This window comes from Tursiops truncatus, chromosome 11, assembly GCF_011762595.2.
Source record: "Tursiops truncatus isolate mTurTru1 chromosome 11, mTurTru1.mat.Y, whole genome shotgun sequence".
Lineage (NCBI taxonomy): Eukaryota > Metazoa > Chordata > Mammalia > Artiodactyla > Delphinidae > Tursiops > Tursiops truncatus.
Window position 1 is genome coordinate 48,966,595 of NC_047044.1, and position 27,426 is coordinate 48,994,020.

Sequence of the window (27,426 nt, forward strand, 5' to 3'; positions counted from 1 at the left end):
TTTTATACCCAAAGGAAGAACTCAATTCCATAAATGGAACGTTTAAAGGAGAAAGACTGGCAGTTGTGAAGCACATCTAAAAATATTGACGGGGCCTCTGAAGGACTTGGGAAATGGACTTCCATCCCCTGCCAGGAAACTGCCACAGAGATAAAGAGACTCCTTTTGTCCTGAACATAAAAGAAGTAATATTCTTTGTCTGCATTAGAGTAGAAAGGTGGGGATGACTGATAAGTTACCAGAAGAGTTACCTTTGATCTTTCCCATTCCTTCAACCCCATATCCACTCCACCACCAAACCCGCTATCCTTCCTCAATATCCCACCTCTTACACGTCCACTGCGCCCACCCAGGCTAAGTTACCTGAATGTTTCCAATAGTCTACGAATGGGTCTTCTGACTTCCACCTAATGTCTTTCCCACACTGCAGTGCACCGTTGAAAACCTTCCAAGAGCTGCCCCAGCAAGAAAACAGGAAGCCGACATAGATGTGGCCTGGCATTTTCCAGCTAACTCACCTTGACTGGCCTCCCACTCGCTGTCACTCTCCAGTCATCCTGGTCTTCTTCTGTATCCCCTCTACCTGGAATTCTCCTGCCCATCTCGGTTGTGCTTATTCATCCTTCAGATCACTTCGTAAAAACATCATTTCCTCCAGGAAAACATGCTTGATTTGACAGTCTAGGTCAGGGCTACCTAAAGGGCAGCCCACAGTCCAGTGCCAGTCCAAATGCTGTCTGCAAGGAGATAAGTACTGAAATGGAGAAAGCAGCGTTTAGAAACTTCTATGGTATTTTAATATTACCATGACCTCCAAGCACATGATCAGTAGACTAATCTTCTTGAAGCTGGTAAAGACCAGACCAGGTGTTGTCAAACTCACGTGGTTAGTCACACGTGGCACCAGATGTATGCCAGCATCGGTTGGTGACAGATTGGAGGGGAAAACTGGTTCTCCATCACACAATTTGAGAAGCACCGCTCTAGGTCCCATGCCATGTTACACACTCTCGCAGCTCCAGGTACCTTCCTTTCAACGTATTTATCACAACTGGTCATTTTAGGTATATTTTTGTGATTTTTTTTTCTTCTACACAGACTCCTAGCTTCACGAGAGTGGGCACCAGGTTTGTTGCTGTTCAACGTTGCATCCTCCTAGCCTAGCACAGTACCTGGAACATAACTGGTACCCAATAAATGTGCCTAATTAGTAAGGGGAAAGAGTGAGGCTTATTGATTTTAACTGTCTCCTCAACACCATTCTTAGTACTTACTACGTCACCTGTGGCTTATATAGGAGGATGGGAGAATGGCAGGGGCAGGTCCTGAGAGGGAGATAAGAGAATAATTATCCTCTTCCATGAACTCAACCAGACCCTTTCAGATTGCAAGTCAGTGGCATAATAGAGGTAAAATAAAAAGTGGACAGTGCCGTTTTAAAGGGTACAAAGGAATGCTTTGTCTTTGGTAACTTGGCTCTAGAAGCTTCTGCTGTCACACATGAAGGGTGTTCTGTTTGAGATTTATATTTCACTCTCCTAAGTAACATCAGAAAATATTATTGCCCTTACAGTCACAGAGCTGGGCACATGCCAGCTTTCTATGGGATTGTATTTCCGCATACGTCTCTCCCCTCCGTGCCTTTGTTCCCAGCTGTCCTGCTGATAAAATGGAGAGAAAGAGAGCTCGCTGGTGTGACTTTGACAGCTTGCCTTCTTGCAGCCGCTGGACCCCAGAGCATAATTTCCTCCCCGGGGTGGGGGGTTGTTATCAGAATCAAACATCCCTGACCAATCTGAATTTCAAAGGATGCAGATATCCAGTTTAATTTAAGAGGATTATTCCAAAACAGCTCTGAGAAGGACATTTGGACTTTTGGCCCCCTGACTCAAACAGGCATCAGAAGCAGCTGGAATCTTGAACTTTTTCCAGGAAAGAAAAGAAATTTTAGTATAGCGAAGAGAGCAATGGATGGCGTCAGTCTTAGCCCCAGCACTGGAAAAGGTATCTAATCTCGCGGGGGCTTTTACGTCCTCTTCGGTGAAAAAAGAGGATTTGACCAGATGACCGCTTCTATCTCTTCTAGCTCTGAAATCCTCCCACTCTAACCTCTAAGGTCTCTTCCAGCTTTAAAACTGGAGAACTGAATGATTCAAATTCCTCTAGGCCACAAGCTTCAAGCATGCTAAGGAGCCCTCCATCTGTACCCTAGCCTCGATTCGGTACCGAATGAGGTGGTACTGAAAGGTTATATTGAGATAAAGGACTTCACATTTGCTACCCACTGCCTTTAAACTTTCCTCTGAAAAGTCTACAATACAACTTCATGCCTAGCATTGTGAAAACGAATTTGTTTACAAAATCCCATGGCTCAGAGTCTAACTCTAGTTCTATAAATGGAAAGTGTATATACTAATTTTCTTTCCCAAAACAGCATGCCTGGACCAAAGGCCCTAGGATCAAATAAATTTCGGAAAAACTGCACTGGGTACCCTCTTACTGATGTGTCACCCTGCAGGAGGCCATGCTATGAAACTCACAAGGCCTGCACTCAAGAAAACCTACAGGGGCCTCCCTGGTGGCGCAGTGGTTGAGAGTCCGCCTGCCGATGCAGGGGACATGGGTTGGTGCCCTGGTCCGGGAGGATCCCACATGCCGTGGAGCTGCTGGGCCCGTGAGCCATGGCCGCTGAGCCTGCGCGTCCGGAGCCTGTGCTCCGCAACGGGAGAGGCCACAACAGTGAGAGGCCCGCGTACTGCAAAAAAAAAAAAAAAGAAAAAGAAAACCTACAGAATTTCACTTGTCCTGGCCTTTCTCAACATTTAACCACTGACGCCTTTTATTTTTCCTCTGAAATATTAACATTTACTAAACTAGGGCCCCACCAGACATATTTGGGAAATGCTGCTCCGACCATCTTCTGCTTGGTAGGTGCAGGGAGTTCCTTAAAAAGGCAAATTCTTCAGCCCCGCCCCAGAAATACTGAGTCAGAATCTTTGGAGGTAGAATCCAGAAATATTAGTTTTCACAAGCCCTCCAGGCAGTGGTGTACTGGAGCTGGTAAGTACCAGCTTCCAATAAGAGAATGTTAAAATGCCAGGAATTTGAGAAATTTTCAAGCCAATGGACTTCACGTAGGTAGACTGAAATTTGCCTTGGTGGAAGTATTTACACCATGAAAATCAGCAAATGCAACAATTCAGGGTTTTTTGTTCTCCCACAGATTGCTGGTTATTAAACATTTATCTGCAAACCACGGCCTCCAGGAGACCCTTATATACAGTACAGTTTGAGAACCACTGAAAAGGCAAGGTATTATATCATGTGTCAAAACTACGTTAAACTTTCAATCACTAGTTTTACCATGGCTTTAGATGTTCCACGAAAATGGTATGCAGGAGAAAGTCTGGTGTTTTCTTCTTAAAATTAGGAAGGAATTATCGAGAAATAAAAATAATCAGGTAAGCAGAATCTCATTAGGAAGAGGAAATGTTTGCCTTTATAGACTTCGGAGATATGTAAAGGCCTTGCTGACAGATATAGCTTTATAATGGGTCTTCTTTAGTAATCTGGAAAAAAAAAATCTAGAGGTATAAAAATATTCTCAGAGTATCGATTGTAACTTTTTCTTCTTAATTTTGTAAACTCCTCTTGACCACTACATTTCAGACGGAAAAGAAACACATCTCACACGTATTAAGATTCTCCCTGGTCTCTTACGTCCCTGGAGTGTCTTTAGAGTGGGTGATAGAGTACATTCTTTCTTTCTTAAAGGGACTCCTCTGACAGATCCAATTACAGTTCACAGAGCCCAGGGTGATCTTGTCTTCATTTCTCTGGTTCAAGCAGAGTGCAAAATCCAATGACAGAACAGAAAGTAGATTGTGAGACTGAAAAGTTTGAGTTTCTACTTAACATTTGCCTTTCTATTCCCTCTAAAGGTGGACATCCTCAAGGTGCCTGCTGGATTAAATAGGGTTTTACTTGAACAGCTTATCTGGCATAAACACACTCCACTGGGTGTCATATCCCGGGTCGCTAGAACCCTGACCCACCACCAAGAAGGATTTAATTGTTATGAATCCAGCAGTTCCTTCTGACAGCCAAACACAGCAACACTGCCTGTCTCTCCTGTAAAATGCCAAGTGTTGTATACTTAAAGACAGAAGCCTCTCTTCTCTCTCATCAAGGCTAGGACTTCCTGACAGCCCTGAAATATACCTGGGGCAAAATGGTGACAAGGAAGTAGAGATGAGGAGATGCTACTGTTTATTGAGCACTTAACACTTGCCGTGCTCTGCCCAGGCATTGTGTATATCATCGGAAGCAACCTTTACAGCAAAGCCAACAGATTTTTTTGCCCTGTCTGTTCTTTTGTCCTTTTCTAAGGGTCAAAAATCCAATGCCTTTGGGGCCAGACAGATAAGATAAATAATTGAAGTGAGCAAGGTGAAACAGTAGGAACACAAGTAAAACTGGTAACTCCTCAGTAGTGGGGAGACAGAAGGGAGTGGCAGAGACCATGACAAAATCTGATTTTTGTGGCTAATACTTTAAATTTTTCAATATAGCCAAGGGATTCCGTTTAAAAACTACAAACAAAATACATATGTGGGCTGGATCTGGCTGTGGGCCACCATTTTGCATCATCTGCTTCAGACACAGTCCTCCCAATTACCTACCGCTTCCCGGAGGCCTAAAAGAGCAGTTGCGGATGGGCTGGTCCTAGGCCCAACCCCACACATTTACGGTCTATGCTGTAGCCTTGTGTTTTTATGTATTTCTGGTTTGAAGCAGTGCTCAGGCCTCTGGACCCCTCGATTTAGGGGCCCCTCTTCCTTCCCCTCTTCCCTTTTACCTTCTCGGACAACGTTTTCTCCCTCAGTTCCCACCTCAGCTCACCCTCTAGGACTGTCATCATCCCATAGACAAGTGGAAAGCTCTGAACCACATCCTTGGGGGCACATGCACTCCTGTCCAGGACGCTCGGTCACACACGTTTGTGGCACCAGTAATGCCATCCCCTCCCCCTATGCAGACCGCAGACGATCACACCCCCTGTATACCATATTATAGATATAGGCTGTTGACACACTGTAAGTGTACTGAATTTATAAATATTTAAAACCAGTTCATCATGTTTGAATGCCCAGATTAAAGATATGCAAAGGTGAAGGGCTCAGTAAGAGATTTTCCTATAGAGAGCTATTGCCATATGAGTCCCTACCCTCTCCACTACCCTTAAGGCTCCACCTTGAGCAAAGAGAAGTCTGTGAACAGGTCCCCTGTTCTTCTACAGTGCACGGCAAGGGGTGTACAAAGGTTTCCCTTAGTCAGTTGTGGGCCACAGGAGAAAACCAGTATAGGGTCAGCCATAGGATGTCCCAGAGGGCCGGAAGGAACCTAGCAGCAAGAAGTTGAAGGGAAAAGCTTGGTGTCTAGTGGCTCCAGAAGGAGTTGAAAATGACCACCCAAACTCCAGACAGGGCAGCCAACCAACTTTTCCTGGAGAAGGTCAGATAGTAAATCTTTCAGGTTTCAAGGGCTGTCTGGTCTGCTTGGAAGCTACTCAGCTCTCTGTTTGTATGGTGAAAGCAGCAGTAAACAAGCTGGTTATGGCTGTGTTCCACCAAAACAAAAACAGAGAGCATGCTGGATATAGCCACACAAGCCCAACTTTACCAGCTGTGCTCTAGACACATCAACCTGGGGCAAAGGAGGAGAGCAGAGCAGAGCCCAGCTACCGAAAAGCTCGTGAAGTTCAAGTCTACCTTAACATCCTGCCAGGACGGCTACACAACCACGGATTCACTTGAGAACCTTCCTCACTCCTTCCTTCCCTCCTACCCTCACCCTCCAGCACTCCTATCCTGGAGAAGTTAGAAACTGGCCAGCTATCGCCAAGCAGGACATTATGGGGCCTTCCTAGGACAGACCCCTCCCTGAAACCTCTGCTTTAGCTCCTCTCTGAAGTACCTAGATAACAGTATCTGATGCACATTTCCTGAGTTGTTTTACAGATGTTAAAACCACCACCAAATGAAAGAAATTAACTACCTGATGATCATGAGCATGTAACACCGCCCTGTTACCTCACCATTAACCAATCAGAATTGTGCACGAGCTGATCACGTACCCAGGATGCCACTCCCTCACGTGGCCTTTAAAAATACTTTGCTGAAAGCCATGGGGAGTTTGGGTTTTTTGAGCAGGAGCTGTCCCAGACTCCTTGTACAGCACCTTAATAATAAATGCCGCCCTCGGGCCAGCGGACCCAAGTTTGCTTCAGTAACACAGCTAGCTGGGAAGGGAGAGAAGGAAAAACTAAAGGAAGAAAAATAGAGAAGCAGCAGTGACCGCCTTTCCTCCCAGCAAGCTCCCAGCCTGAGGAAGACAGAGCTGGGAGAGGAGAAGGTATTTGACACTAAATTCAATCTTGGGCTGAACACACTTAATTTCTGAACCAAGGCTGTATTTTCAACTTAAAATGACCATAGATATACCTGTTTATTACCTAAGAATCAGTAGAAAATTCATGGGGAAGGAGGAAGAAAAAAATAAAATTATACATTGATTAAGTCACACTTTTTCAGAATACTGGTGACCTACAAAATCACAGAGTCGAGCATTTTCTTTGCTGAGACCCCAGCTTGAATGGAAAAACAAATGGTGATGACGTCCATCTAGATCAAAGCACAGCTCTCAACAGAAGCAGTTCACCAAAAAGGCAACTCGGCGGTGGCAATGTTATTGACTCATTGTCACATCCAGTTTCTCCAAGTGTCCTTAGCAGATATTTGATTATAGAAGATAATTGGGAATTCTTTTGTCCTTTGATAAATATTATGACAATTTATGTCTTCCTTCAGGTAATGTGCATAGTCCACTCAGATGCATTTAATTCTCCAGAAGGAGCATGATTCTCAAGGTCCTCCTGTCTTCCCAAGGGCTCGGTCACGTGGGAAGAAAGTGAGGCCTGGCACCCCTGGAAAGCTTATTTGTCACCTGCAATTCAGAGCAAACGCCTAATTATAGGGGGCGCTGATGAGTTCATTACTGCCTCTTGAACCGCCCCCTGATGAATGCCAACTAAATCAGTAATTCCACTATGCTAAATGGGGTCGGTGGAGCATTTGCAGGAATCAGCTGGGAGCACTTGAGTGGAAAGCTTTATTCGTTCTCAGTTTTGACTAGCACAGCCAGCAGTAGGAGAATCTATCTGGCTTTTGTTAAAGATGTAGAGAAAAGTATTGTTTTTGTTTTTCATTTTCTGAGCTAAAAAGGTTTTTAAAAGAAACAGCATCATCTTCTATTGATCTTAGTGACTCTGTGCTGTGAATGTTACAGCATAAAAGTTATCTAGCTCACACTTCATTCGTATGTAACTCCCCTGACTTCACTGTTTTCAGCTACTGTCACACAGACCTGCTATTGCTTGATCATGGTGTAATCCTATTTAATTACGGCATTTGCCAGTTTTGGGCTAGTCACTAACTGCTTTATGCTTGGTTACAATGGAGTTTTCTTCTTAGCCTATCAGCTGCTACCAGGAAGGATGGGTATGTGTCTATCACCTAATTCATACAGTTCTTAGTGTAGTGTAATGCATATGAAATTTACTTAATTTTTCTTCTTTGAAAATTCCATCACATATACTCTAAGATGGTGATCAGAAGAGAAAGAGAGGAGGTTGATGATTGTAAGAGTCTTAGTTGACTGCCAACTCCAATAATCATTTCATTTGAGAAGTTTATATTTTTGCAATGCCAATTATACGTCTAAAGTTAGTAGTGAAGTTAATTAGGACTACACCTCCTCTTTTTCTTTCTTTTTTCAGCAATTCATTGTCATTAAGAATAAAAGACTCTCCTAATCAAGGATGGATTTTGTCCTCAAAAGGGAGGATTTTGTGGAAGATTGTCAGAGTGCTATTTTCAGGTTTAGTTGTAAATACCATTTTTTAAAATTTATTTATTTATCTTTTTGTTTTTGGCTGCATTGGGTCTTCGTTGCTGAGCAGGGGCTACTCTTCGTTGCAGTGGTTTCTCTTGTTGCGGAGCATGGGTTCCAGGTGCACAGGCTTCAGTAGTTGTGGTGCATGAGCTTCGTAGCGCCGCAGCATGTGGGATCTTCCCGGACCAGGGCTCGAACCCGTGTCCCCTGCATTGGCAGGCGGATTCTTCCACTCTGCCACCAGGGAAGTCCCTGTAAATACCATTTTTAATGAAAGAAAAATGAGGTACATATTCAGCCTCTCATATTATTCATTCAACATTTCTCACTTTCGCTCAAGAAACACTTATGGAGAGCCCACCATGTTTGAGAAAGTGTCCTAGGCCCTAGGATATAACAGTGAAAGTGACAAGGCTAAAAACATTATCTGTATTCATTATTATTGCCATAGAACGCTACATGACCAACTGCCCCCAAACGCAAACACAGTAAGCTTTGACTATTGTTCAGAAGCTAGCTGGGAGGTTCTGCTGGTTGGGGTCTGGCTCAGCTAGTCTGGGCTGGGCTTGCTCATGTCTAAGCTGAGGACCCTTCTAGTGCTGGGACCTTTGTGAGCACAGGGGATGCCTATCCATGAGGCCGGCCCTGTCCACCAGTTTGGAAAAAGACCATCTGCCGAAGAAGAGAATGAGGCCAGTATACGAAGAGGAACAGAGATAATTGCTAAAGAGGCTTAATAATCCCATGGAGCCTGAATCCAAGCCTGCCTGAAGTCTTCCGTCCTAGACTTCCTAGGCATGCGAACCCCAAACTCCCCTCTATGTTGAATGAAGTCTGAATTGAGCTCTGTCACTTGCAGCCCAAAGAGTTCTGACTAATATATCCAAGTTAGAATTTTTGGATCTCTAAAAATATAAAATGAAAGAAACATCTACTGAGGATTTAATCAAAGAGATATTTTTTTGAAAAGGGAGATTTTAGGAAGATTGGTTCTCACAGCCTGGTTGGAAGAGATAAGAACCTGCTGAAAGGAAGTCTAGCTGACAAGAATTTCAGGATTTAGTTTCTGGGGATAAAAAGGAGAATCCCATTTCCAGTCCCCCTGGTGATACTCAGTTGGTACACACAGGTGCAGCCGTGCCAGTTTCATGCCAGTGTCCATTCTGATAAGTGACATCTCTGTTTTCCTATTGTTAAGCATCTTGATGCCCCTACCCGTACCTATGCTGCAATATAGTTTCAATAGAGCGAAATTGCTTAGAAATATTTTAGAATTCTGTTTTCTGTCTGCCTGTGATGCATGACCTCAATTATTTCCACTTTGGATATCAAGATACAACAGAAATAAATTTGCCTGCAGCGTGGATGAACTGACTCCCCATGAGAGGGACTGACTTCACTGTTCTTCTCTGACCTAGTCATGCTGAAATAATCAGATCAGACCCCGGCAGAATGCAAATGGCAGTAACATCCAGACCATCAAAGACACTGACAGGAAGCTGACCTCTGGCCACAAGACCCCAAAAGCAGACAGGCAAGGAGGGAGCCAGGGTGACACAACGGAGAAAATGAAGATATGATAAACTGTAAGAATTATGTTGGCAATGCACAGTGTACCGCTGCATCAACTTGTATTACCAACAGAATCCAGGAGGTCAGGGCCTGTGGAAGACACAGGCCAAAAAGATGGCGGCCCCCCCCATCCCAAACACCTCCCCTACCCACTGGCTACTGCTCCGAATTCTACCGTCCAAACACAGTTCTTTTGTCTAAGGAAATAATCAAGCAAATGGACAATGATTGAAACTTTGTTTATAATAGCAATAATTCAAAAACAACTTCCATGCCCAAGCTTAGCCAGCTTCTTCTGACTGGTTGGATAAATTATGATGTGATCATACAATGAGATACTATAAATCCATTTAGTCAAAGCTGTGTCACATGTCACACCTACCTACATGGGAGTCTTAGTAGTTTTAGTTTTAGATGAGGATATTGTTGTCTTAAACAAAATCAATTCTTTTTATCAGAAAGAAGCGGGAATTCACAAGCAACTTGAGACATCTACCGTACAATTTACATATGCTGTAATATGGGATTGTTTAAGTAATGAGTGGTACAGCCACAGGATGGAATACTCTCTCTGCAGCTGTCTGTAGCTCTGAGGAAGAATAAAGTAGGAAATTGTATGGTAAATGGCCTAGATATTTTAAATGAAAAAAGCAAGCTGAAGAATTGTAAATAATATGATGTGTGTGCGTGTGTGTGTATATCTCCTTATAAGCATATAAAAAAACGTATGGAAGGATGTATAAGAAAATATTATCAGTAGAGATTTTTGGAAGATGAGTGTGACATTTACTTTTCACTTAAATCCATAGCATTTCTTTTGTAACTGGAACCAGAGAATTTGGTACGGAAATACTCAGGAGTCCTAATCTGGTAATTTGCTTCCAGATAGGTCTAAATATAACAACATTCTGGACAAATCTGCCTAGTTCCTGTCCTCTGAGATCCACAGCAAGAGATCTGTTAGCCATGTTTCCACTTTCGCAAAGAAGGCTCATCGTCAAAAAGAAGCATAAACCCACCCAGGATTACTTCTCAGAGAGGAGCCCACCCAAAGGCTTTGGAGGGCAACATATCAGTTCTGCAGCATGTTACTTTTTTCTCTAAGGTAAGTGATATACTCCTAACTATTTCTAAATTCATTTTGATGATCTGATTTATTTTTAATTACCTGGGATAAAAGTCCTTCTTTGTATTTAAGATAAAACCCTCTCTGCAGGCAATAAATTTCAGTTCTATCAGGTTGGTAGAAAGTTAGTCACTATCTTTCATGTTATAAATGAAATCTGGAATATCTCCTAATGCTGAAGAAATTAAACACGTATATCCTGAGCTCAGAAAACTAAACCATAGCAGCTCGAACAAAAGTGTAAAGCTTCTTTTAATCTTGTGTTTTATATTCATACTTTGTGAGAATTTTGCACTCTACTCCATGATATAGCTATAACTGATTCACGTGAAAATAATCTCCTCCTGCCCTTCCCCACCAATAGTTGAATCTGAGGCTCCAAGAAGATGTGTCATGTCTTTACAAAGACCACCCTCAATACTACGTTCTCTCAGATCATGTTGCCACATGGCCTCACCCTTCAGACTTCTTCAGTCCTTTGCAGTTTTCCATCATTTTCCTCCAAAGCCTATTCCAACTTGGCACCACCCTTAAATCATAGTGCTCACAAGTTCACTGCTGTACTCCGATGAGAAACTGTTGACAAAGGTCCATATTCACAGCCTCTTTTTCACCCCCCTCTTATTTATACAGTCACTACTTATTTGTGACTCTGTACTTCCTGGAAAAGGAACAAAGCATTTAACGATCAAGTCAGTTAGCATTACTGAGCCTCTCCACTAAAGACTCATATATCATTGCATGGCACACAACAGGACTGATTAACATGCCACGGTGAAGATATTGAAAGAATAAACTAGAAAAGTCCAAAAGAGGTTATAAGAGAGTATGTGAGTTATAGAATAGAAAATTGGTTCTGAAATCAGTAAGGGATGTAGGAAATCAGGCAAGTGTATGCATAAGACGAACAACCAAAGGGTAAGTTTCTGGGACACCCAGCATCTGTCCCACTGCCACGCCCTTACCTTTAAGCAAGCCAGCCTGCCCACTACTTCACTCAGCCTCAGTGGGAAGGAACCCCAAGAAATCTGCTGTGTGTTCCCTTGCCCAATGCTGGACTGTCCTGCCTGGCCATGCCCCAGCCTGTTCTGATGACTCTCTAGCTCTCGTCCTTTCTTCCCAGCTGCTGCCTTTGACCTCCCAGCTCTGTCAATGCCCAATATTATTTTTTCTCTCATACTAAAATTGGCTGCCTGAAATTGCATTCACCCCTCAAACTACATTTTCTTTGAACTGTACCAGAGAACATGCCAGCATCGTCTCAGCACATCCTTCAGATAAAACCCAGGCTAGAACTAAACCAGCATGATTGAAGTTACTGCCAGGATGGTCCCAGTCTCTGAAGAAGAGAACTGGACAGTGGTCTGGCAGAATTTCCAGTATATGTGCAAAAGGAATGTTTTTGTCCAGGTGTGTATAGTTGAATTTGGATAAATGCATAAGATAGGACTCCACTGATCATAGTTCCAGAATTGGAAATGTATAAAGGTCTAGAAGGATTTGGATAGAAACTAGGAAAGAAAAAGCAAAGAATAAATCCAAGGCGAAACATGCCTTCTATGTTTCAGTCGTAGATGGAAATTTTTATAAGGTTGTAAAGAAAAAGTGTCTGATTCTCAGGCCAAAAAATAAGGAGGAGGAATGATTCCAATTATGAGTGTCTTTCCCTGAAAACTCTTTAAGATTTCTTTGCTATCCAGAGGCCCAAATATAAGGTGGATCGGTGGCCCTCAAATCTGCTTGACTATCATAATTAAAAGGAAAAAATTTTAATGTATATTCCAGGCCAAACGGATTAGAATCTCATGAGAGGAAGTCAGGAAATCTATTTTTAAAGTACTAAATCTGTTTCTGGAGGTTGGCTAGGCTTGGGAGCCATTGTAGAAGATAACATCCTATGGTAACTTCCAGAGCTAAGATTAAACTTTTTGTGTTCTGAGGCTGGTCAGTAGTTATGGGTTTCTCCCTGCTGTTTCGAACTTTTAAATAATAATCTCTGTTTTTGATCAAGCCTGATGTCATACACTTTGGTGTATACCAGCCCAGCTTATAATAATCCTTCCTTCTCTAAGAATTTCCCAGTCTCTAGGGAGGGCACCCAGCAGACCTTTCCATATGGTATGACCCAATCCCTGGCCTCAGTTTAGTAGAAAGGGGATGTTCCAAGCTGAGCAAATCAGAAGCCCAGACCCCACCCCAGAAATCTGGAATCAGGAACAAGAAAGAGAGTAAATCCCTTGGTGTGTGGTTAGACATTGTGAACCTGGTAGCTGTTGGCTGCCATCTTCCACTGGACTGAGCAGCAGGAAAACTGATCCCAAGGAAGAATGCAGCAAATGCCCAGAAAGAAGCAGAACAAGAGACCAGAGAGGGTGCTGTCTGCATCCCCAATGGGTTTCCAGACCTACTGCAACCTCCCCAAGGCCCAGCTGCATTTGGGTTAGACTTTGGGTTCCATAAGCCCCCCCTCTTCCTTATAATTAATTTCATTATTTTAAAGCCAGCTCAGATAGGGAGGGTGGGAGGGAGATGCAAGAGGGAGGGGATATGGGGATATATGTATACATATAGCTGCTTCACGTTGTTATACAGCAGAAACTAACACAACACTGTAAAGCAATTATACTCCAATAAAGATGTTAAAGCCAGCTCAAGACATAACTTACAGCAAGTGGTCTATCTAATGTGCCTACTTACACTTGACAATGACATACTATTGAGACAAGAGTGGTTCCGTGGCCTCCAGTAGAGATTGAAGTCATTCTTTTTCCAACTGTAATAGTTCAGAGGACACATGACAACTTCCTTTATATCCAAATGTCTACATACACTGTGTATCTATACAGACTGACATGACTGGAAAAAATCAACTGTTTTCTTTATTAACATGGAAAAAAATGTTCCAAGCATGATCTGGGACAAAATAGTTTTGTAAGATTATTTACAACCTTCTTCTGGGAAAAAATTATCATTCCTGAATAAAAATGCTTAAGCAATTTTCTGGTAAACTTTAATTAGCTTAAGGCCTCTTCTGGGAACTTGCTACCCACACTCTCAGCTGCCTGTTTGTCAGGCATCAAATGATATTTAACCAGACACTGCTTTTTATTATATCTAGTCAAACAAAGATCATCTAGCCATTCTCTTTGCCTATGAAACATTCTCACCAAAAGTCAGTCTTTGAATTGGGCTATGAGATCTCCTTGCATGCAGCAAGTGTGAAATAAAATTTTGACACCAGCTCATAACAAAACTGTCTGACAATTTTTAAAATCATTTTGTTGAGCTTCCATAAAGACTGTTTTTTGGTCACTGTTGAAGTTTCCATTAGCCAACCAGCTGTGGCTGTTTTAGACTGCTTTAGTCAAGTTTTTGTTGCTTTGTTCCCAAAGATCCAATTCAGTTTTGGTAACATTAGAATATCTGCCGTCCTTTTTAAGCTATTCAAGATCTTGTTGCTATATTACTTGAAATGTTTAGAATTAAGCTTAAAAATGTGTGTCTCTACCACTCTCTCACCCTTAACCTGGCTCATTGAAAGGGTGGTTTGGCATCTGATATAACTTATTTGCTCCTCCTACAAAAATTCTTTTTTTTTTTTTCTCTCTGGTGTTACAAAGGTCCTAACTGCTAGGCATATTCCAAAACAACATCACTATCCTTTTCTCTTGTCAATTAACATATGTGTGTGTTCATTCATTAGTTCAAATCTTTGTTAACAGCCACCATGTGCAAAGTATCTTTTACGTTCCCTGTCCTCCAGAAGCTAATGGAAGTAATAGAGAAACAAAGCTCAGTAATGCAACGAATCCAGACCACTTCGTGTTTCAGAATTACACTACACTTATACATCAGATGACATCAAAGAAAAACTTTTAATATTGAAAAGAAACATATAACTATACTGAAATCTTTCAAAGATGCACTTAATGGACATTATATTGTATAACCCAAAGCAGTTGTCCTAAGGACCCTTCCCTCAGTTCCACTCTTCACAGCATCTGCTTCCTTCAAATCTCTTTCCTCCTGTCCCAATTCTAGCAAGCAGTTGACTTTTTCTTTATCTCTCTCAACTCCCCTTACTTTAGTCTAGCATCCCAAACTAAACTTGTTCTTTCAGAAGCTCCTGGCCTTTCTAGCCATTCAAGGTTTTTCTGAGCCTCTGTAGCTCTAGTCTCCCGATGAGTTTTAGTCCAGGCCTAAAAATTGTCCTGCCAACCAAATGGCCTTCCTCTTTGCGAGGGGCTGAGGGGAGCAACAGGACTATTTATACTCACATAATATGTCTCCAATAGAGCTGTAAGATGATACAACGTGGGATAAGGGCCATAGACAAGTTCGAAGGTACCAAGCGCATCTAAAAGAGTGGGAGCCCATTTCTATTTGTGAGGATTAACCAAGTTTCACGGGTCAGCAGATGGAAATCAACTCAAAGCTAACACGTCTGGGCTTCCCTGGTGGCGCAGTGGTTGAGAGTCCGCCTGCTGATGCAGGGGACACGGGTTCGTGCCCCGGTCCGGGAAGATCCCACATGCCGCGGAGCGGCTGGGCCCGTGAGCCATGGCCGCTGAGCCTGTGCGTCCGGAGCCTGTGCTCCGCAACGGGAGAGGCCACAACAGTGAGAGGCCTGCGTACCGCAAAAAAAAAAAAAAAAAAAAAAAAAAGCTAACACGTCAGTCATCTAGAGCACGTGAAGCCTGATTCCCACATGGAACGTGAGCCTTGCTTCCTGATATGCTGCAGCCCAGCCAAAGCCATTCTACCTGTGCTTGTCTCAGATGTCCTGGGCAGTTTGCTGAGGGACTGGGCCAGGGTATCATGGGCCAGCACAGTGGTACTGCATAAAGCATGGAAGAGGTTCTGTGGATGTCCTCGCCTTGGAGCAAGCCCACCTGCACAGGAGAGTTAACATGGCAGGGCTGAGACTGCTATCCTTAGAAGGGCCTGCTTGCAAGATGGTCCTCTGACTGCATATGGGAACTTGGATTCCAGAAGAGTTTGCACTCTTCCCGGAACTGGTAAGGGTGGTTCCGTGTGCTAAACTGTGCAAACAATGTGATTCAGGCTGAACACCTGCTTTCCTTGGGGGAGTCTAGAATTTTAGTGTATGCTAGGGAAAGTACACCTATGCAACCAGTCCCCAGAACACACTCCAGGCACTGAGTCTCTAAGGAGCTGCCCTGGTCACAACTCATTGCTGGAGAAATCAAGCCCAGCTTGTGCAGTTCCACTGGGAAAGGGCTCTTGGAAGCTTGTGCCTGGTTTCCCCCAGACTTCACCCTGTGCACCATGTCTCTTTGCCAATTTTGCTTTGAACCCTTTTGCTATAATAAACCATAGCCTTGAGGACTATTATACACTAAGTCCTGAGAGTCCTACTAGCAAATCACTGAAACTGTGCACGGTCTTAGAACTCCTGACACACGACCCCTCCTACTTAAGCATGTTCATCTCATTACACTCCTGTGCTTTCTCACTCTGCTCCTTTCTGTTGCTTGAATAATCCAAATTCTTGCCTGCCTCACGGCCTTTCCACATACTACCCCATCTGCCTGGAATGCCCTTCCCTGTCTCTTCTTTTTTTTTTTTGCAGTACGCGGGCCTCTCACTGCTGCGGCCTCTCCCGTTGTGGAGCACAGCCTCCGGACGCACAGGCTCAGCGGCCATGGCTCACGGGCCCAGCCGCTCCGTGGCATGTGGGATCTTCCCGGACCGGGGCACGAACCCATGTCCCCTGCATCGGCAGGCGGACTCTCAACCACTGTGCCACCAGGGAAGCCCCGCTGTCTCTTCTTATGGCTCATCCTTCATGTATCAGCTTATATGTAACCTCTTCAGAGACCTTCCCTGACCGCCGCCAACCAAGTTATCACCTCTCACATCACCTGTTTATTTACTGTCCACAAACCTTCAACCTATAATTGTCCTGTTTATTCACTTAAATACAATTAGACTGCAATTCCAAAAGGTGCAGGACCTATCAATCTTATCCACACTATATTCATATCATTTGACACAGAAAGAATTCAGTCTGTATCTGCTGATAGAGTAAAGGAATACATCCCCGCATTCGGATCAAAATATCCAAGTGGGGAGAAGGGCATTCTTAGAAATCCATCCTAGCCTCTTCCATCCTATTGGAAGTCCATTTTGTTTACAACAGAATTCCTTTTTTAAAAAAGAAAAAGTTGTTCTTTCTGTGTATATGTCCTTTCAGTGCTAATTTTAGCAATTCTCTTGAGATCCTGCAAACATTTTAGTCCCTGCTCAAACAGCTGGCTGTAACTGACCTGAACTCATGTTTCACTGTGAGACCCAAGAATTAGTAATGAACCTGCTCACTAGTGTTGAGAACTCAGATTCTGCTCTGTCCACATACCCAGAATGTTCACTCCCTAGTGACCTTCCCCCCCCCGCTTTTTTTTTTTTTTGCAGTACGCGGGCCTCTCACTGCTGTGGCCTCTCCCGTTGTGGAGCACAGGCTCCGGACACACAGGCTCAGCGGCCATGGCTCACGGGCCCAGCCGCTCCGGGCATGTGAGATCTTCCTGAACCGGGGCACGAACCCGTGTCCCCTGCATCGGCAGGCGGACTCTCAACCACTGCGCCACCAGGGAAGCCCGACCTTCCCCTTTTTGTTTGTAGCTACAAGAGTTATAAAACAAATGTCTGATGCTGAGCAATTTTTTAAAATTTCAGTTTAGATTTTGAGATTCAATTGCTCTACAAAACCACAAAATAATGTTGCCAAAATATGAAACAAAGAGAAGGATGAACAGCCTTCCTAATGACTTCCTTTGTTCCAGTAGCTCTTAGATCATCTGAAGGACCTGGCCCTATATTCTGAAACCTGTCATTCTTAACTTCTGTCAAATGAAAAAAGCAGAGAAGATCAAAGACAAGGGCTTCCTCTAAAATGCACTGCCCTTTGAGGAATCCTTCATCATCAGAGTTCAAAGCCAGAGACTTCAATGAAGTACTACAGCTCTTCTGGCTGTCTAGGACAAGACTTTATTTTGCAAAGACAAGGTGTGTCATAGGGATAGGAAGAGGCCTGATCTTGCCTCATACTTGGCTGTCAGAGACGAGAAGAAGTCTGCTTGATGAACTGTACTTTGTCTTTTGCACACACGTCTTTAGCCTTGGCCTGACCCATGCTAACCTTTCAAGTTTCATCTCCTACCACATCCCAACTTATATCTTAAGTACCCATCGCGTTGAAATCTTCCGTTACTCATCTGTGCCATGCTCTTGTGCATCTCTGGGTCTTTGTAAACAGCCTTCTTCTATCTGTATACATTTCCCCTTCCTTTTCTACCTAGAGGAAAACTACTCATTCTCCAAGAACCTGATCAGGTACCACTTCCTTAGTAAAGCCTTCCCAAATTCCCTGAACAATTAGTAGCTCCTAGTGCTAGTGCTAGCTCCTGTGTTCCTAGTGCCCTTTGGGGAAACCTTTGTGATAGCACTGAGGATAGTATGTTTTAATTATTTGTGTATCTTTCTCCCCTGCATCCAGGCTGTGAGTTCTTTGGGGCAGCCAGCTTCATTCATCTTCATCTCTTTATAGCTTGGTGGCTTCATAAATGCTGATCAACTGGCCAAAGAATCAGAATTGAGAGACTTCAGGTGTTTGAGTCCACTGGCCTATTAAGGTAAAGAAAACTGATACGTAATAGGTTGTAACATGTTGGCTTCTTTTCATTTACAGCATTCGAAAAGATTTGTTACAAAAATTTCAAAGGAATTTTGTAGACCAAAGGAAGCATAAGTATGTCCTCTCTTCCTTTAAATATAGACAGGCTGTAAGTCCAAATTTTCTTCCCTTCAAGGGGGTTAGAGCCAATACTCTATAAATTTTGTCCATAGTTTATAGAGTATAGATCCCTCTGGAGCCCAGCCCCCATCCCCACTTCATCCAGGCTGTGTGTTCTGGGAGGTCTTTACACACCAAGGGAAGGTTAATACCCAAGGTTTATGGAAGGTCAGCTGTAGAAAAATTAATTAGCGAAGACCAGGGCCATAGGAAGAGAATTATGGTGTGCGTGGTGGCTCATCTCCGGGAAGATTTACTGCCCCACCTGAAAAGACACGCTGTTGCGTGACAGGAATTTATTTACAGTTCAATCCTGACCTTTTTCCATGTGGAGGGAGATTGCATTACTGGGTGACTTGGGGATTTATTGTCCCGGTTTAGCAGCAATGACATTTGCTGACTATTGGCTGCAGAGGCCCTTCTAAGCTCAAACACAGAGACTCCTGGCCCTGAGCCCCCTCCTCTGCTGAGGGCCAGATTTCTTGGGGCAAAGTATTAATAGGTTTAAAGGACCAGGTTTATTGGAAGAGAGTGAGAGCACAGGGGACAGTGTGATGACAAAACAAACAGGCAGCCTTGCTGCCTCCCGTAGAAATCCAGACAGGTAAGTTCAAGTTGATTGGGGACCCTAGGAGCCCTGCAGTGTTAAAAGGCAGGTGGCAGACGCAAGGATGTGAAACCGCAGGGAAATGAAATAGGACCCCCTTCCCCTCTGCCCCCTTCTTTGGCCTCTCTCTGTGCCATATCTAGGTCATAGGACCACAGCGTTCCAAACCGGAGATGGGATTCTCAGACTGGCTTCTGCAAAACGACTCCAATTTCAGGTGATCTTTATAGACACACTGAATAGACTGCCAAGCAGCTGTATGCATCCTAGGCACAACTTAAATTTCCTTTTGCTAAATCTTCATTTTTTTCTCCACCCTCCCCATTGCGATAAACTTTTATATATATATATATATGTATATTAATATCTCCAAGGAAATTTAGAATAAAAAAACCTCTCAGACTAAGAAAACACTACATATTGATCGTGATTAAGAAACCAAGTGTTCCCAGTTAAATTAGATAGTGAAATTGATTCAAGATAGTGTCATTTTTAAACACAAGAACTCTTTAGATGCACCAGATTCAAGATTAATCACTTCAAGTGTAGCCTGTTTGGCATCACTAGATTCACAGAGATAAATATGATCTGCCGTAGTTAGCCCAGAGAATAGTGATTTAACTAACACCTTGCCCCCTCCCCCATCAGCAGTGTGTACTGTTAATCACGATCATATATAAAACTCCAAGACACAAATGGACAAGAATTACAGTGTTCCAGTAAAGGCATCGCTTTTTAAAATTACACACATTTTTAATTCAAGTTGCAAGTTATTTCTATTGTTTAAAGTATAGAATTAAAAGAATGGAAGGAGACCTAGTTATCATTTTGGACAGAGTTTTTCCAACTTTTTTTTTTTTAAGCAAAGAAAAAAATTTCCCCCCAAACGAAGCCCAACAAATAAAACAAATAAGAGCTAAGTTTCTCACCAGGAGGTCTTGGAGACTATTTCTCGGGGGCCTCCTCCCCTCCTTGCTCTTGGCCTGGGCCTTAGCCTGAGAATTCCTGGGGCATCAGTGTAGGGTATGGAAGTGCTGAATCGTTACTCAGGAAAGTCTGAAAGCCACTGATCTGGGAAGAACTTTTTTTGTGGAGAAAAATGAACCAGGAGAGGTTAAATTACTTAAATTGACACAATCAGCTAGTTGCTAACCTGAAACTAGAACCCAGGTGTTTACAACACCAAACTAATTCTAGTCTGTGCCCAAGTCTCTTCTCGAGCAGCATGCTGGAAGTAAGCCTTTTACATCTGGGTTAAAAAAAAGTAATTCACTGCCTTCTTTTTTTTTTTTTTTGCGGTACGCGGGCCTCTCACTGTTGTGGCCTCTCCCGTTGCAGAGCACAGGCTCCAGACGCGCAGGCTCAGCAGCCATGGCTCACGGGCCCAGCCGCTCCACGGCATGTGGGATCCTCCCAGACCGGGGCACGAACCCATGTCCTCTGCATCGGCAGGCGGACTCTCAACCACTGCGCCACCAGGGAAGGGAAGCCCCTTCACTGCCTTCTTTATTGCCCAAGATAGAAGTCAATTTTTATTACATAATGTGATGTAGCAGTTAATGAACATCTGTCTCCTATCAAACACTACAATAGTGGGTTTCTCCTGTTAGAAACAGAACTGGTGCATCATTCACAATAGTCAAGATGTGGAAACAACCTAAGTGTCCATCAGTGGATGAATGGATAGCGCTTCCCTGGTGGTGCAGTGATTAAGAATCTGCCTGCCAATGCAGTGGACATAGGTTCGAGCCCTGGTCCGGGAAGATCCCACACGCCAGGGAGCAGCTAAGCCCGTGCGTCACAACTACAAAGTCTATGCTTTAGAGAACGCGAGCCACAACTACTGAGCCTGTGCACCACAGCTACCGAAGCCCACTCGCCTAGAGCCCGTGCTCTGCAACAAGAGAAGCCACTGCAATGAGAAGCCCACACACTGCAATGATGCCCTGCTTGCCACAACTAGAGAAAGCCCGCACGCAGCCACAAAGACCCAACATGGCCAAAAATAAAATAAAATTAATTAATTAATTTTTTTTAATTGATGAATGGATAAACAATATGTGGTGTATACACACACACATATATATATACACAGTGGAATACCACTCAGCCACGAGAAAGAAGGAAATCCCACCATTTGTGACAAGATGCATGGACTTTGAGGGCATTATGCTAATAAGCCTGACAGGGAAAGACAAATACCGCATGGTATCTCTTATATGTGAAACCAAAGAAATCCTCAAACTCACAGAAACAGAGAGTAGAAAAGTGGTCAGGAGCTAATGGGAGCGGTTAGGGAGAGGTTGGTAAAAAGTTGGTAACTTTCAGCTATAAAATAAATAAGATCTCAAATCTAATGCAACACATGGTGACTATAGTTGATAATACTCTCTTGTTTGTTTTGAAATTTGCTAAGAGAGTAGAACCTAAATGTTCTCACCAAAAAAATGAAAAAAGATAAATTTGTAATGTGATGGATATGTTAATTGACTAGATGAGGGGAAATCCTTTCACAATTTATACATATGTCAAACCACCACAATGCATACTTTAAATATCTTACAACTTTATATGTCAATTATAGTTCAATAAAGCTGAAATTAAAACAAACAAAAAAACCAGAACTGCTCTTCCACATACTTTATAGCCAGTTATCTCGACCAAGTGCAACATTTTGGTTTTCAAATTTGTAACATGAACAACTAATAATGATTGCAAAGCATTTTAAAAATATAAAATGCTGCATAAGTTAGACATAAAAATATAAAGTCATTTCCTATAAATAAGAACATGAATCCATGAGTCTTGCTGCCTAAATACTGGAAACCTCTTTCTTTAACACTTGCCTCTCTCAGGACATCACTGATGCAACATCACAGGTAAAACAGGGCAGCAGGTGACGTCCCTGGTGGTCCAGTGGGTAAGACTCTGCGCTCCCAATGCAGGGAGCCCAGCTTCGACCCCTGGTTGCGGAGCTAGATCCCACACGCATGCCACAACTAAAATCCGGTGCAGCCAAAATCAATCAATCAATCAATAAATATTAAAAAACAAAAACAAAAAACAGGGCAGCAGTGACACAAAGAAGCAAACACGGTCCGAAATTAAAATGGCCTGTTCAGATGTTCAGATTTGGCCGCTGGCTGTAGATGCTCGGGTTTGCTTTCTACAGTCATTTCTACAGTCATTATTTTTCCCGTCATTTACATCAACCCTGAATTTAAGTTAACCATTTCCTATTACTGTTTATTTTACTTTGTCCTGGGCAAAAAGAGAAAAGGAGAGAAGGTATTTCTAGTATAGTATAAAGTGATCCAGGCTAATTAAATGCACTTAAAAGCCAAGTGACGAATTAGCTTTTCATCCCATTAGCCCACATGCATAAACCAAAGTCATAAACATTTAGTAAGTTCTTTGTCATTTATCTTAAAGTTTTTTAAATGTGCTAAGGAGAAAAAATTTGTGACGTGTTTCTACAGCACTCTGTTCTTAAGGTTCTATTCATCAAGAGCTAGCTTATTTCTATAATGGAATATCAGTTTACAAAGAATGCTTCATGTAATAAATGTAAGGAATTAATGTCGGAGTCTCTAATTATTGAATAATATAAGCAAAAATATAAGTAGTTACTGAAAAAATGTTTTATGTACTGAACCTTCAAAAAGCATTGTAAGGAGGAAAGAAGTTTTAGATATTTTAAGAAAAACAAGATTAAAAAAATCATATAGATTCACATTTTTACCGTAAAGAAAAGAGCTCCAAAGCTGTTTACCACCCACTATTTAAAACCTAAATTCCAATCCAAAGAATTTTGCACCACCCGCAGCAAGATTACTGTAATAGGATTTAAAGGATTACTACGATATGGTTATTATGTAAAAATAACTGACTCTATATAGCACACTTGCTTGAGGATTTACCTTAGTAAACCTACTAGGTCAAACATACTCACTTATGTCTAACATTTCTACTCCTAATAAATCTGAATTTTCAGTATCACCAGAAACCTGCAAAACTGATAAATTAACCTGGCATTTGATTACTAAAAATACTTAAGTAGAAAGAAAAATTGTAAATAATTTTAAATAATTCACCTGTTTTCCATGGTTACATTGCTTCAGCTTTGTCCCAACTAATCTTCACTGGATCTTACATTATATGACCTGGTTTGTACTGACAAGGTGGCTGAATTGATGAACATTTTTTTCCTCCATCTTGTAACTGACCACACAACTAGCCACAACTGACCACCAAACTCAGTTTTATTTCCGGGTTTATGTGGCCAGTGCATCTCAACCAAAGGAAAAAAATACTTGACGTATATTGAGGGATGTTAAAAGTTTATACTGGTGCAGTTCTCAGCATCCCTCTATGTGGCAAGACCACCCACTGCCAGGCAATAGAGAAGAACCTAGGAAGATCCACTAAAAGGATCCATTTGAGATCCTTTTCTAAAATGAATATCCTCAAAGCTGCTTATGGACAAGTTGTTAATCATCTTAAACCACAGGCATAATATTCGAAGACCCTCTTTGGTCTGCCCTCCTTGAAAACAAATTAGTTCAAGTCTTCAAGCATGTCTTGATGCCTATTAGGTACGCTAAACACCATAGAAAGGACAGAAAGTGGGATAAGATAAGTCTTCAAACTAAAGAAACATAGAATTCTATTGAGGAGACAAGATACACACATGAGGGGCTTCGACAGGCACTGAAGTGTTAAAGAAAATACATGACACACAGGTCATGGTGGAGTGGGTCAGTGCTAGGCAACTTCAGGGAGATTGGATGGTCTAAGAAAGCCTCCTGGGAAAAAGAGGGCTTGGCTGGCCCTTAAGGAAGGGAGTAATATTGAAAAGTGGAGAAAATATGAGAGGACAGTCTAGAAACCCACTATAGCAAATCTATAAAGATGTGATGACCAGGTCTCCTTCAGGAGGTAATAGTCAAATTTTCCTGAAAAGAGAGTACCTGTCAGGGTGATGATATACCTGAAGGGGGCGAAAGCAGATAATTAAGGGACTTCAGTGCTACAATGATGAGTTTGAATTGTATTTAGTAGCGAATCCATTAACATAAAAAATATTAGATAATGTCAAATATCCCACTTACGGTTGAAAACCAGACATACAAACACATTTAACTACATATTAAAAAGCCCAGGACTTCCCTGGTGGCGCAGTGGTTGAGAGTCCGCCTGCCGATGCAGGGGACACGGGTTCATGCCCCGGTCCGGGAAGATCCCACATGCCGCGGAGCGGCTGGTCCTGTGAGCCATGGCTACTGAGCCTGCGCGTCCGGAGCCTGTGATCCGCAACGGGAGAGGCCGCACCAGTGAGAGGCCCGCGTACCGCAAAAAAAAAAATAAATAAGTCCAGAGAACAACCTGGTATGACAAGATACTGTCATCAGCAGTTGCCTCTCGAGTGAGGAGCAGGTAGAGTGAAAAACAGATTAAAGAGGAACTTTAGCTTTTTTTGTATACATTTCTGTTTCATGTTTTTTTTTTTTTTATAACAGGTTGCACTATCACTTAAGTATATATAAAATACAATTGCTTAAGAGAAAATTCTGTGGTGGTTTGTTCACTTTTTAAAACCATATGTAATTAAAACCCAAAACTTAACTAATTTTTATTTGGAAGAAGTAAAATCCAATGTCATCTTGTCCAGCATAGTCTCTGCTGATTGGAACCTCCTCGGTCACTCTTGATGTTCTAAAAGGAAGTGTTCACTCAGATTTAAGTGTATATTAAAGCAAAAGACACAAGTGTGGAGGACAGAATAGCAACCTGCAAGAGTTAAGGAGTTGGAATTTCAAATAGAAACTGCCATTTGCATCTCAACATAGATTCTAGCTTCAGAGTTTGGTGCATGGTGAACTGGCCAAAACATGGCCTTACAATATTGGTTGTAGTTGACATTTATTGAGTAAGCTTGGTAGGTATTATTTCCACCGATTTTTTACAGATAAGGAGACAGGTACACGTAGAGGTCATATAACTCGCCCCAGGCATACGTGGTGAACCCAAGTCATCTGATTCCTGAACCTGGGTTCCTAGATCTTATTGTCAGGCACAGCCCCGCATTCCAGCCCCCACCACCATCACGACCCTTGACATATCCTTCAACCTCTCTAAAATCAAGGTTTCTTACCTATCAGATGAGAATGAAATAATATATTAAAGGACCTAGCATACTGCATTATTAAATGCTCAACAAATTGTAGCTGCTATTATTATTATATAATGACATCCATAGACTTCCTTTTCCAATTGGAACACAAGTGTGTGGTTCAAGAGACTACCTTGAGCTTGCCTCTCACTTTCCATGTTTTTGCACCGCACAGGTAAGCATAAAAGCACATCATTTTGGAGAAACTGTAGAGTTAAAGCAGAGGGGCAAGAAAGGCAAACACTGAAACACAGGAGACTTCTCCACCCGCCCCAACTCATAAGACAGAGGTCCTGCCATCTTACAACCAAAGAGAAGAGCTACAAGCTGCCAGTCTCCAGAACATCTGCTTTCATACACACACATCTGCAGTTTTCTCCTGGTGCTGCTTCAGATCTCAGAAGGAAGCCATATGTCAAGGGCTGGTCAAGTCCCCCTTTTTATCAATCATCATTCTGGGAGGTTTATTTTTAAGTCAACTTCACCCTGATCATTACTATATTTTCTGTAATGAAAATTTAAATTAAGCATTAACATGGTCTGTTTTGTGAGGATTTTTTTAAAGTCTAAAAAAACAAAAACCAGTTTAAATGCCATTGATCTGTCAATTGAACTACCGAGAGAGAGAGAGAGAGAGAGAGAGAGAGAGAGAGAGAGAGAGAGAGAGAGAAGAGGAGGATGGCTGTGTAGTGTTGGTTAGCAGCCTTGTCATTCTGTCCTTTTCAACCTCACTCTTAGTTTTCATCATAATTTCCTCTGTCAATTGGCAAGCTTTAAAAGAAAAATTTTAAAAATATCTCTGGTGACAAGCTGCAAAGGAACCTAAGAAAAGCCATGCTTTTCCCTTCTCTCTAGGTATTTCTTTCTCATGCCTTTCTGAGAAAACGTCAGGAATATTTCATCAAACGCGAAAGAGAAGAATTCCATAAATGAGCATATTTTATATTATAAACATCTCGTTATGTAGCTGTTACGAATTCTTTTTAATGGAGCACCCACTCACTGTTACTCAGGTGCTGTGTGATTTGGCTTCTCACAAGCCCTCTCTCCCCACAGCTCCCCACGGGAAGAACCTTCAGTCTCTCAAGGAGACTCTCATTTGCCAGCAACTGCTAGTTTCCTAAACAGCTCTTTGATGATCACCTGATTCCCATTGTCTTACATTAACATTGCAGCGACACAGCTTTTCTCCTTCCTACAGCTTACTATGTGCCTTGAGCAAATTCCTTAACCCCTCTGAGTCTCTTTGTCCGTCTGTAATAAGGGAATAATAATACCTACTTTGTGGAGATAAAACAGATATAAAGCTCTGACCGTACTGCCTAGCACAGAGTAAGCCAGTGTATGATGCCTGTTAATATAATGATTTGCCTTATACTTCTCTGACTATTCTACTTAAGTAAATGAGGGAGGTACTATTACAATGAATGGTAAAGAGACCTGAACAGCCTCTGCTCCGTGGGCCTCCAGGTGAAAGTAATCTCTGGGGCCGAATGGCCAGGCTGCTCCTGTGGGAAGTCTCTTCCCAGCTTCCTTAGTTCCTGCAGGAAGGACTCCTGGGTGCTGATGGTGGGTCCGGACTGCTGTCAAAGTAAGGTACCTTGGTGACCCTTGCTCACAGTGTGGATTAAAACTGGAATTTGAGTATCAGTTCCACCATTTGTTAGCATGTGACTGTGACAGTGAAAATTATTCAACTTCGGTTTTGAGAAATGAAATATTGCCTGCCATATCAGTAAACAAAGGATGTCACAGTCATCAGCGATTGTAGCCACACCTCCGACGGTGAACCTGTGAGTCCTGAGGGAACTCAGGAAGGAAAAAAAGAATACCTGCCATCTAGCAGCCATCAGACTGCAGCCACGGAGGAAATTCAGGATGTGAAAACACAGGATACTGGTCCCAGATAGCTAAGGTGCGTATCAAAGGAATGATTTCAGTGAGCCCAGACTCTTGCATCTTCCCGTACATAGAAAAGCGCTAAATTCCTTAACTTGAAATATCTAGTTTTCTTTTATTAACAGTAATCTTTTGTTTGCCCTTTGCCGCAAACTCCTGTATATCCTGCCTCCCCGCTTGCCTCTTCAGAGAAGTTTTCTCAGGGTTACTTGAGATGCTGCCTCCCAGGCTTAAAGTCCTAAGAATATCCACCGAATGAAGCATAACTCTCAACTTTTAGG